Source organism: Danio rerio, chromosome 5, assembly GCF_052040795.2.
Source record: "Danio rerio strain M-AB ecotype USA chromosome 5, GRCz13ab, whole genome shotgun sequence".
Lineage (NCBI taxonomy): Eukaryota > Metazoa > Chordata > Actinopteri > Cypriniformes > Danionidae > Danio > Danio rerio.
Window position 1 is genome coordinate 43804957 of NC_141025.1, and position 12185 is coordinate 43817141.

Genomic DNA, 12185 nt, shown 5'->3' on the forward strand with positions numbered 1-12185 from the left:
AATTAATGTCATTTTTTTGTTTTAAAATTTTATTTATAAGAGCAATTTTTGGGGGATAAAAGAGGGTTTAATACATTAGGGTGACATGGAAAATAAGTCACACAGCAAAATCCTCAGAGAAGAATGTACTCAGTTTAGAGAATATTTGGTCCCTCTCTCATGTGAGTAAAATTTGCTCAACAGCAGTTTAAGTTAATGAGACAATGAAGGGATTAATTAAGTAATGATTGAGCACTAATGATGAACACCAGCTGTTAATATACAGAAGAGAAGCAGCAGCAGCTTGGCTCATTGCTTACATGTTTGACTATTTATTTGAAATGTTCACATAAGTCCATATGAGCTTTTCATTATAATGATTAATGATGTATTTGAGAAAGTAGATGGGGGATAAGTAGGTGTTTGTTTGCGGATGATGGAGCTTTTGGTTAAGGGGAAAAATATATATTATATTATGAGGAAAATGCAAGAGACATTATATAAGGTTGAAGAGTGGTCATTTAAATGGGGTTTCAAGTTATCAAAGGGCATAAGAGTACTACATGAAATATATGTAAGGGAAAGTTTAAATGGAAAAATACGGAGAGATGGTACCTGTTTTTTTTTTTTTTTTTTTTTTTTTTTTTTTTTTAGAAGCATCGAAAATCCAGAAAATGACCAGAAATAGCAAATGTAATTCCAAAGTTTAATTTAGAAAAAAAAAAAATATAAGGATTTCAAACAAATTATCAGTATCTACAGGGGTAATGCTGGCAATAAGTTTAGCATTACAATGGATGAAAGATGCAGGAATTCTCAGTCCCAAAGCGCTAACAGGCATACAAGGCAAACAAAGCAGAATTAAAAAAAAAAACTGTCAGAAAATAAAATAGAATAAAAAGACTGCAGTAAAATATGAAAGATTCAATACAACTGGATGATAAAATGACAAACATAATCATCTTAAATTAAAAGCAACGGTAAAAAGGGGAGTCTTAAGAAGTTTCTTAAAACAATCCAGAGAAACCACATTCCTGATGCTGGTGGGTAGGCCATTCCATAGCTTAGGCGCACTGTACAAAAAAAAAGCATGACCACTATTAGTCTTCAGTTTATAGCGTGGCTGAAACAGCAAGATTGCAGATGAGAAACGAAGACTGCGGGTGGAAGTGGCCAGAGTTACTAGGTCATAAATGTAGTCAGGTGCTAGCCCATGCACTGCTTTGTATTTTTAAAACCAGAGTCTTAAAATCAATACGTGATTTAACAGGAAGCCAGTGAAGTTGCTGAAGTACAGAAGTGATATGATGAAGTGTGTGTTAAAAACATGTACAGCAGAATTTTGAAAATACTGTAAACGTCTCAGAGAGCTTGCTGGTAGGCCCCCGATGAGGGAGTTACAGAAGTATATTAAGAAGTATACAGAAATATATTAAAGTTCAAAAACAGTGAATAAAAATCCAAAAATATTAAAGTGCAAAGTAACAAATAAACAACAAAACAAGAAACTAAGACAGATAAACATGAACAAGACTATAGCAAGATACACGGTGAGATCAGAAACAACAACTAGGAAAAACATATTTACAGGGTACAAGAAAGACAAACGACGCGATGGCAAATAGTGGTTGAATGACTGAATATATAGTCCTGGTAATCACGGAGAATGGAGACAGCTGTGGTAGTAAATCAATGTAAATGACAGACCGGGTGTGTGCGCGAAAGAGTGTATGGAAATGTAGTCTTTATGGGCGCTGTAGTGTCACTCAGTGTCCTTTGAACTACAGCGCCCTCAGGTGGTCACTGACAGATGTGACAATGTTACGTAGGTGAAAGAAGGCTATTTTAGTCAAGTGTTTGAAATGTGAGTTAAAACTAAGCTGTGCATCAAAAAGCACCCCAAAGATTGCGCAACTGTGTAGAGGGCGACACTTAAAGATCACCAACAGACAGTTTAAGATTATTACACTGGTTAATACTGGTAGGAGTGCCAATTAATAGAACCTCTGTTTTAGAACTGTTTAATTTGAGGAATTTTGATTCATCCAGGCTTTAACTTCAAGTTAACAGGCAGATAAAACTGACGTGGCAGAGGTGAGATCACCCAAATTCACAGAAATGAAGGAAATCACAGAAATTAAGGAATTTTTAGTTTGCTCAGATTGTAGTTCTGCTCTTAAGCATTGAAGGAAAACACTCAGACTGTAGGCAATATTTAGTTATTGAAATATTACAAGAGTTGTATTAATTAAAAGGAGAGAGTAAAGGTAATGTCCACGTGGGTGCCAGCTCATGTGGCATTAAAAGGAAATGAAGCAGCAGATAAAATGGCAAAGCAAGCTGGAAGATAATATAGGTATGGAAGTGACTTACAGTTGAAGTAAAGTTAAAGCAATTATAAGGAAACAAATAATGGGGAAATGGCAGTACCAATGGGAAGCAGGAAAGAATGGAAAGCAAATGTATAATATTTAGCCACAAGTGGGTAAAGGGAGGCACTCGAGTGGAAAAAGGAAGGAGGAGAATATATATTATCATGACTAAGAATTGGGCATACTGGACTTAACAGTACAATGAAGTTAATGGCAAAGCACAGAACAGGTCTATGTGAGTGCGGGTAAAATGAATGTTGAACGTGATCATGCATTGTGAGCGGTATAATGAAGAAAGAAGAGAGTTATTGGAAGAAGTCAAGAAAGAAAGAGATTATGAGTTTACATTGAAATTTTTATTAAATTCTGAGGTATAGAGACAAAAGTACACTGCATTGTTTAGATTTTTAAAAGACACAGGACTGATTAATAAGATATGATTATTAGAATTATTTGAATGTAAATTTATTAAGTTTAAGGTAGGGATGGAGGGAGTTATTTTCTGATCCTGACATAGTGGGAGGAGAAGTCAGAAGAGCTGGAGAAGCAGCACTGGCGGATGCGAAGTCTCTCACTGGGTTAGGGGAAGGGATTATTATGGGAAAAGAGTAGATTCTGAATCAGGTTACAGGAAGGTGACGGTAATGTACAAGAACTTGTGCGATCCGCCAAATAAGAACGAAAGAAGAAGAAAAGTCCGTGGCTGTTTCTCAATAGAGTGGAGGAACTATGACGTCACTTTGTAGGCTAATTGGCTGCTTGCATAAAACTGGTTCCCTCGTGAAAATCCCTATAGAATTTTCCCATAGGCTTTTCAAAAAGTGCAAATAATAAGCTCTGTGTTCAAACACTGTTCATTACATTTACACGTTTTGTCCAGCTGGATAATCCTCACATGAAAATACAACATTTAGCACTTTTGGATCTTAAATTCAAATGCAAGAACTGAAAGCTAACATTAGGCTATATAAACGGACTACAGTGCCCTCGGGGCGCTCGCTTGTGACGTCAGCACCACCCTGCTACAGACATCTTATCAAGCTTATTTTTTGAAAAAAATGTCCATGACAGAGTTTATCTTTCTGTTTATTATATTATAATCCACGGTAAATATTATAAACAAATAAATACGCAAAAACACAGACCTATGTGCCTTTTAGATTGTTTTTACATGGGAAATGCATTGTTTTGCTTTACGGTTCTAAAAGTTTTAAAACTGTATGCATAAATGTGCCTACATAGTATTATCATAAGACATATTTAAATAAGTGTATCGCTCGCGTGCACACAGCCTGCTTACCTTAACAGAGGACAGAAATGAGGCGTTAATTAACCCCATCATTGTCTCATTAACTTTAACTCTGCTGCTGAGTAAATTTTGCTCAATTTAGAGAGGGACCAAATGTTCTCTGAACTGAGTAAATTTTACTCTGAGGATTTTACTGTGTAGCCTATTGCATAAAACAAAGTCATTTAATGCACTAATGTGTTCATGTGTTTACAATTAGCAAACAGATTTTCATTGCATCAGTAACAACACAGTTATCTTTAAACAAAAGAAGATGCAGCATGTCAACAATTACTTGTAGTTTATCTCTGAATTGAGCACAAATGCTACTGTCCTCCATAATGGTGACACAAAAAAACATTTTACAGTATTTTGCTGCTTTTCTGCTTGATTTTACGGTAAAATACCGGCAGCTGTGGTTGCCTGTAATCTGTTGTTTTTAACATTTTACATTCGTAAATTCAGTTTACAGAATATTTCTGTTAAAAATACATTACACAGTCTGTATTTTTCATCAAACACATTTAACCCCTCAAATCCCACAGCAAAATCCTCACTAGTGTCCTCAATACAGAGGGTTGAACACTCAAACAGTGATGAAGTTAATGAGACAATGAAGTGTCTAATTAAAGGACGATTGAGAATTATTGATGAACAACTGTTAATAGCAGAATCACTAAAGGAAAGAAAAACACAAATTACAGCCAAAACCAAAGATGAAATCAACTGACATTAAAACTCAAAATAAAATAATAATTAATAAAAATAAAACAAAATACACTATTCCCAGAGATGGGTTGCGGCTGGAAGGGCATCCGCTATGTAAAAACTTGCTGGATAAGTTGGTGGTTCATTCTGCTGTGGCGACCCCGGATTAATAAAGGGACTAAGCCGACAAGAAAATGAATGAATGAATGAAAACAAATTACACAATAAAAATGTAATTTCTCAGAATCTCAGCAGAGATAATTAAACAAAAGAAGACAGAGTCTGCTTTAATTGGGCTCTTCAACTATTTGTTCTGACATTAGTGTTTAATTTGGCTGCTATAATTAAATGTGTTAATCACAATATTTGTATAGCATGAAAGGCCAAAAGAATAAAACATTAATGAACCTGAGAAGGCCACCCACCCACACCTGCTTGTGCAATGAATATGAATATTGAATATCTTGTTAATTGTAAGTGGGAAATGAAACCATATGTAAAAGTAACCACATGATCAACAGCAGGGGTGTCAAACTCCATTTCTGGAGAGCCAAAGCCCTGCACAGTTTAGTTCCAACCCTGCTCCAACACACTCACCTGAAGGTTTCAAACATGCCTGAAGGACTCAATTAGTTTGATCAGATGTGATTTATTAGAGTTGGAACCAAACTGTGAAGAGCTGCAGCACTTTTGGAACTGATTTTGACATCTGTGATTTACAGCAATGACTGCTTAACAAGTTTAAATACTCCATTCACTATGCGAATGTTTGTTCTATGGCAGAGCTCAAAAACACACAGACGTCAACAATTAGTCTTTAAATCTCAACAATGGTGACAATCAAAAAATATAAATCAAATAAAAATCAGCCCAGAACAATACAAAACAATCTTCTGAAACATGACCTCCAAAGAACATAAAATAAAGAAAAAGAAAGAGATTATAAGAACTTTAAGCTGCATAATATATTCATGCTGCAATGCATGAGGTTCATGTCCTGATTCTTGATGTCTGTGTGTATTAATAAGAAGCTGAAGAACTCAAGAATTTGAGCATGAAATATATCAAATTTCTTATTTACTCCTTGAAAGTTGTTTGATGAACTTCAATAGTAAGCTGTTACACATCCCAAATAATATCAGATAAAACTCTTGTCTATGGCTTAACTTTTCAAATAGTAATAATTACATCTGCAACCATTGATTAAGTATGAACAGTAGAGTTTCTCATCATCTTTCTTGCTATAACTGATGAGTCTCAGAAACTCAGTTACAACAACCAGACAAACATTAAGATTGAAATGTAAAGGTTCAAGAGCCCAACTACAACAGCCTCAGATAAATAAGATATTTTTTACAGTGTAGCATGAATTAGCATGTTGTTAGCATGAATTAGGATGTAATTAACACAATTCCAGTATGGATTAGCATGATTCTAGCATTAATAAACATTGTTAGCATGATTCCAGCATGAAATTAACATGTTTCCAGTATGGATTAACATGTCATTAGCATGACTCTAGTATAAATTAATATATCATTAGCATGATTCTAGCATTGATTAGCATGTTGTTAGCATAGATAGATAGGTAGGTAGTTGGTTGTTAAAAGTCAGCTGTAAAGCTGCAGTGACACTTGACTTTTCTCTCCACAGACTAGGGTCATTCTTGAATGATTCGTTCATTTTGAATGGATCTTCAATATGACTCGGGAACTACGAGTTCTGTCAGGGAGTGATTCATTCATCCGCGCGTGCGCACATTTGTGCAGGTGGTATCGTTCATTTCAAGTCTTTTGAGTCGTTCATCTAGCCAATCATTTGCGTTTAGAGCAGGAAAAAGAATTGATCCGTTCACCTCTCGATTCCTCGGTGTGAGTCGTTCATCACGTGAAAGACAGAAGCCAATCGTATGCATTTAGAGCCCGAAAGAGAATTGATCCGTTCACCTCTCGAGTCCTCTATCGGGTTTGAGTCATTCGTTTCTCATGGGCCAATCATATGTGTTTAGAGCCGGGAAGAAAATTGATCCGTTCAACTTTCGAGTCCTCGGGTTTGAGCCATTCTGTCACGTGATGAACGAATTATTCAAGAACCAGAATACTCGAAAGGTGAACTAATTATCATGGCTCCTATTGGCTCAGACTGTGTACTTTGGTTAAAATTATATGTGACTGTCAGTTTAACATGAACGAACCTCTGACATTTGAAGACATGAAGAGGTGAGCTGAGCAAAGAGACAAAAATACCTTCATAGACAAAAGAGCAGGTAAACATTGAATTATTATTTTCTTCTTATCGTATTTTATTTATGACTTATTTGTTAAAGGATCAACCTTTTGGGCTAGTTGCAGATGTGTTTGGAAGCAATTTGTAACATTTTAATAATATTTTGGCAAATTGAACCAAATGAACGAAATAACTTGAAAAAAGATTCGTTCATCTCGATGAACGAGACTCAAAAGATAATAGGATAAGATAGTCAGTAAAATGCAGGGGTGATAGCGTTCCGGCACCACGCCGGATTTCCGGCGTACTGTGGCTGCGGGAAAAAAAAATCAGGTTCACTGATATTGATCTGTCATTTCTCTAGATTCACAGAATTCACTCACTGCTGAAAGCGCCGGATTGGTTTTTATTAAATGCCATTTTGTGTGCTCGTGAATCATCTTTTGAGTGTAGACGCCATGTAAATAAAAGATTAATTGTGTAATTTTGAGAGCTTTATAAATTATAACGGATCTTTATGAGATCTCTATGAACTAAGATTAGTGACGCTTTTTAGTGATAATAAGAGGAGCGTGCTTTGCACTTTCCAGGCTATAATCCATTCAGAATTTGTATGAAACTTTCGTTTTCGGCACATATACGCTGATATGTTTTGGGAATGAAATCTGCATATTTACGCTGGGTTTATTCTCAAAATAACGGTGAAGCAATAGACGGGACAAACATGTATTTCCCCCTTCTCCTTAAACAACTTAGTGTTTCAGCTATAAAATAGTTCAGTTTTGTAGCCTAATGGCAAAGTGTTTATATTTAGTTTCGTTTTTTATTCAGCTTATTTAGAAAAACGTTTGGAGCATTTTAAAAATAAGTTTTGTTTTTTTAACGAACAGCGCCCAGCGGAAGACCATCATTGTCTGTTTGATCAGTTTGCCTTCTCAGATCATCACGACTTGCCTAAAATAAAAGATATAAAACAGTTCAAGTATAAAACAATGGTAGCTTAAACGTTAAAGAATGTGTGCTATTAGGCGCATAGTTTGCTTATAAAAAGCTTGCAGGACATCGAGGCGCCAGAGCAATCACTTGCATTTTTTCAGTGGGAGCAATTTAAAGTTATCCGTCATTTTTGCTCACAAAGTACGAGTAATACATCAAAAAACGTTACAGCGTTTTTATAAAATAAAGAAAACCAAAATTATGCGCTTTCTGTCGTCTAGTTCTTGAACATGAACGCTTAATGATCAAAATGATCAAAATGTATATGCCTCACAGACATAAATATATTTATAGAAAGCTTTAAATTATTACTTAACGAAATAAAACAAATCGAAAACAAAAAAACTCCTTCATGTAATCCGTAAAGATGAATTTCTCTCTAAAGGCGAGTCCAAGAGGAGATTGCCATTCAGGATCTTTGCGACACTGACTCAGAATGAGTTTATTAATAAATAATTAAGATATGTCCTTACTCTTTCCTCGACACATTCATTATTATTTGTTTTTGCCGGTGCTTGGGGCGAGCTTTAGCTTATTGTGTGCGCTTGAACGCGGATTCACAGTAGCAGTTTTAACATGGAGTGACACGACATCTGACGTACAGATGACACTGGCACATGCCACTGAGTGTAGTGACACTTCCGGTGGCACGTCCGGTTTTCCACTGTCATGTGTCACTCGCTAGTGGCATGTGTAGTGACCTGTGTCACTCAGAGTGTCGCGCTGCATGTCACTGCAGTGACATCGACACCCGGCGAAGCTTATGACATTAACACGAGCAAAACCATATTTAATCATTACGCGACTTTTAACCTAATTTATCGCGTCGCAAGTTAGTTTATTTGCTGAGCTACTCCACGATGTTTTAATTTAAACGCATTTATTTTATGTATTCGTAGTCATACTTCCGTACGTAATATAGTCATTTGACAGTACATGTCAGTCAAATTTATTGTGGCATGCTTATGTATGGGAGGGGTTACACTTATCTGTTGTACTGTATATTATTGCATCCTGGCAGTTCCTTTGTTCCCTACAATATGGACTTCTCTATGCTTTTAATTAATTCATTTATTTTATTATTTAACTTATTTTCATTTTAAGGTATATTAAATAATATCCTTTAAAAAGTTATAATAAAATGCATGTTGAAAACTCATAACATATATGCATGTAAGATAACAGGTGTCATTTGCCTAATGATTTTTAAATATTAAAGCAAAGAGACTTATAAGATTAATGTGCTTATAACGTGCTTATACTGACACCTACTGGCACATGTCACAAGATCACTGACACTGGCATGTGTCACTGACATTACTGGCATGTGTCACTGACATTACTGGCATGTGTCTAAAAAGAGCCACTTGACAATAATGATGATCAGGGTTACACATAGGCTGTTAATATATTTGGGCCCAGGGGCCCACAAGTTATGTGTTAAAAGTGCGTTGCATACATAGTACCCCCACCCCTACTCACCTCAGGGGCAAGGAAAAAAAGTTCAGGCTCAGGAATTTTTTTCACTATCAGCCCTGAAAATGATCTGAACCTTCCATCACTACCATAGACTTCCATTCATACGCACGCAAATGCGTCAGACTGGAAACGCAGGGTCATGCGTTAAGTTTCGCAGTTCGCTGCGGTGCAAAGTTTAAGCTTGGTGAACTCTGATCTGCGAAATCCAATCACTTGACTGTGTCAAACTGCTAATAATGTAATGTTTTGTTTTAAAACTATTTTAGCTTCACGCAAAGCTGATGTAACATTGGATGTTGTTGTTACAAATGGGTTATATCTTCACAGAAGTGTTGTTCAGCCACTAAAATCTTCCGTTAAAAGATTGATGTGACTATAGACTGATTTCACGTGGCTGCCATTTTTAAAAGTGAAGTCGAGGCTGCGGTGGGAAGAAACCCGGAAGTATTGTTGGGAGTTGCATAGGAACGTTGTGTACTTGGCTGTATATCTTATCAGAGAAGAAAAAGTGACACAAATATATAATTCCACCGCTTTCTGAGTGACCCGAAGATCCGTTCTGAATGAATGGTGAAAATAAAAAGGAATATCAGAGCTTATTTTCAGCTAAGTTAAGGGAAATGTCACTAGTTAACTAACGTTTTCTTTCCCAAACACACGCTTTAGATGCCATTTATCAAACTTGAGTTAATGAACTGATTTTTTCACTATATTAGACTTGTCACGATGCTGAATTAAAAGAAAAACAAACAGGCAATTTCGCACTAACATTTAAGGCACTGTTGATGGTTTTCTTAAAACAACGCTGATTTGCTATTGTGTTCACGTGCTCGACAGAAATGCTTGTGATTGGCCAAGAAGGTCATCAGTTCACCCACCGCTGTTTACTGAGCACAAACACAGACGGGCCAAACGATCTGCTTGATGACTCGACATCTTCACGGCTGCTTCACGCTCCAGTTTCCATGTATCTGTGTTTGCACTGTGGGAAGAGCAGTAAACTGAGTGAAAACACAGATACACGGAGACTGGAGTGCGAAGCAGCAGTGAAGATCAGTCAAGTCATCCGCGCTCAGCGGCACTTCAATGTTAGCCAGTTTTAAAACTTCAGTACCGGGACAACACTATTACAAACAACACGAGGATTTGCTACAGGGGCCTGCAGTGTTTTATCACTCACCGGGTTACATAGGCTGAAGCAGGAATGTGTCCCCACAATGTTTAACTGGTGCCATGAACTGAAGCCTTGGAGGACACTTGAGCATATTTTTTCTTACAGAGATTGTGATGTTGTTTGATGCCTAATTTGCTTATAATTGTTTAAATTAAACTTACTGTATAACATTAAAGTAATGTTTACACCATTTATGCATTTTAAAATCTCGGCAACAGCTGGAGGTTTGTAGTCCACAGCATGTTGCTACAATGTTTGCAGTGCTGGTCCTTCACTTCCGGGTTTCTTTCCACCGCAGCATCGCTTTGGTTCTTTAAAATGGCGGCCGTGTGAAATAAGCGTATTTTCAGTTTCATATGGGACCTTTTACAGCATTGATAATGTAGATTTTAATTAGTTTACCAAACAAAACACAAGTAAATACTCCTATTCTGCCTAGTCTCCCTATAATGTTTACCATGCCACTTTAAATTTTCGCTCTGAAATAGCATGTCAGTTTGGCTTAGTAATGAGTGTAATTCCTGCACGCCGCCGGACAAGCACTAGTCGCTTTTAACTCATGAGAGAGGGCTCTTTTGCTGTCATCTTTAAGGTGCGCGTGCTCCTGTTTCAGGAGGCGTGGCTGTGGACGGCAGGGGAGGGACTGCGATTTAGAGATTTATGCTAAGTTGTTAGCATTATGGAAGATCACCTACTGCACCTTTAAATCTCTTTAACTGGTTAATAACAAGAAAAGTGATAGATTCTTGGATTATTATGATAGCTTTTTTGGAAGTATTACGGATACATAAGTCATACGTTTTTTTTCTCTTTTTTTTTTTTCTTTTTTTTACAGTTTTAGGTGTTTATATTATTTAAGCTAATCTGTTATTATCATTGTCTTTTTTGTGAAAGATTGGATTTTGTATGTTTGTTATTAAAGTCAATAAAAAAAAAATAAAATAAAAGGTGAAGTTCACTTCAGCATTTCACCGTGTGCTGCATAGATATAACGGAAAGCTAGATGCCCCGTAAGCGGCTGGATGGTACGACAGCGCCACCCCCTGGCTTTAGTGATTTTAACACATTGCTGTAAAAAAAATCTGTAAAAATACAGGAAAAACTACCGTATAATTGTGAAGGAACTTTCCGTATTTTCATTTTACAGCAATATTATCCGTATTTTCGGTTACGCACTGCATTATGGGAGCAAGAATCTCGGCGGAACAGCGTGAGAAGCAAACGCCATTTCCTGTACACACACACACCTCTCACTGTAGTCAGCCGTCGGAGAAGGATACACCTCAAGCTTCTGTGATAAAAAAGTGTTTTAGTTATTTTCCCCATTTTATATACCCACAACATGTTTTATAGCGTCGTTATGCTTTTAGTTACTGTGTTATTCGATTGAGTGACTGAACTCAGCTTCTGCTGTGTGTCCTCGAGACAGGGCCGGGGCAAGCTGAACTGCCGCTCTAGGCAAAGGATGTTCACGGATATAACTGAAGACGCGGGTGGTGAGGGAGGTGTCGTGGACAGATCTGAGGTCGCGGGTGGTAAGGAAGGTGTCGCGGGCATACTGGGGACGCGGGTTGTGACGGAGGTGTCGCGGACGCCACCCTCTCTATTCAGCAGCCTCGGTCACCTTTATGGACGCGCCGGCCCTGCCTTGAGGCTGCTGCTGCATGTCTTTGCGGCTCGCGCGATGGTTAATTCCGGTTTAGTTCATATTTGTGAATAGAATGTGAGTGCATAATGTCACTGTGTCTGTACGTGTTTTTCTATTCGTTTATGATGGTTGGTGATATATGTATATATATTTTGTATTGTTCCAAGGCCATAGTAAAGTTAGCATACGCAGTTAGCATATTATTTGAAATGTTACGTGTTCTGGCATTCATCACACTTACTCATTAATTAAATGTTTTTTTGGAACAGATTAAATATCACCTTAGTTATCTTGACTGACCCTGAATAAACTTGC

The 12185-nt window shown here is 37.1% G+C and overlaps 4 protein-coding genes across 20 annotated transcripts in view; 3 read left to right on the forward strand and 1 right to left on the reverse strand.

Moving 5' to 3' along the window:
- Nucleotides 1-12185, reverse strand: part of LOC141385583 (uncharacterized) — a 607868-nt gene that overhangs the window by 332324 nt on the left and 263359 nt on the right. The window lies entirely within an intron of this gene.
- The window catches only part of LOC147844106 (serine/threonine-protein kinase pim-3-like), a 151754-nt gene that overhangs the window by 67104 nt on the left and 72465 nt on the right, over nt 1-12185 (forward strand). The window lies entirely within an intron of this gene.
- rufy3 (RUN and FYVE domain containing 3) overlaps nt 1-12185 on the forward strand; it is an 881807-nt gene that overhangs the window by 34482 nt on the left and 835140 nt on the right. The window lies entirely within an intron of this gene.
- Nucleotides 1-12185, forward strand: part of LOC147844107 (serine/threonine-protein kinase pim-2) — a 41738-nt gene that overhangs the window by 9427 nt on the left and 20126 nt on the right. The gene's annotated exons all lie outside the window — the stretch shown is intronic.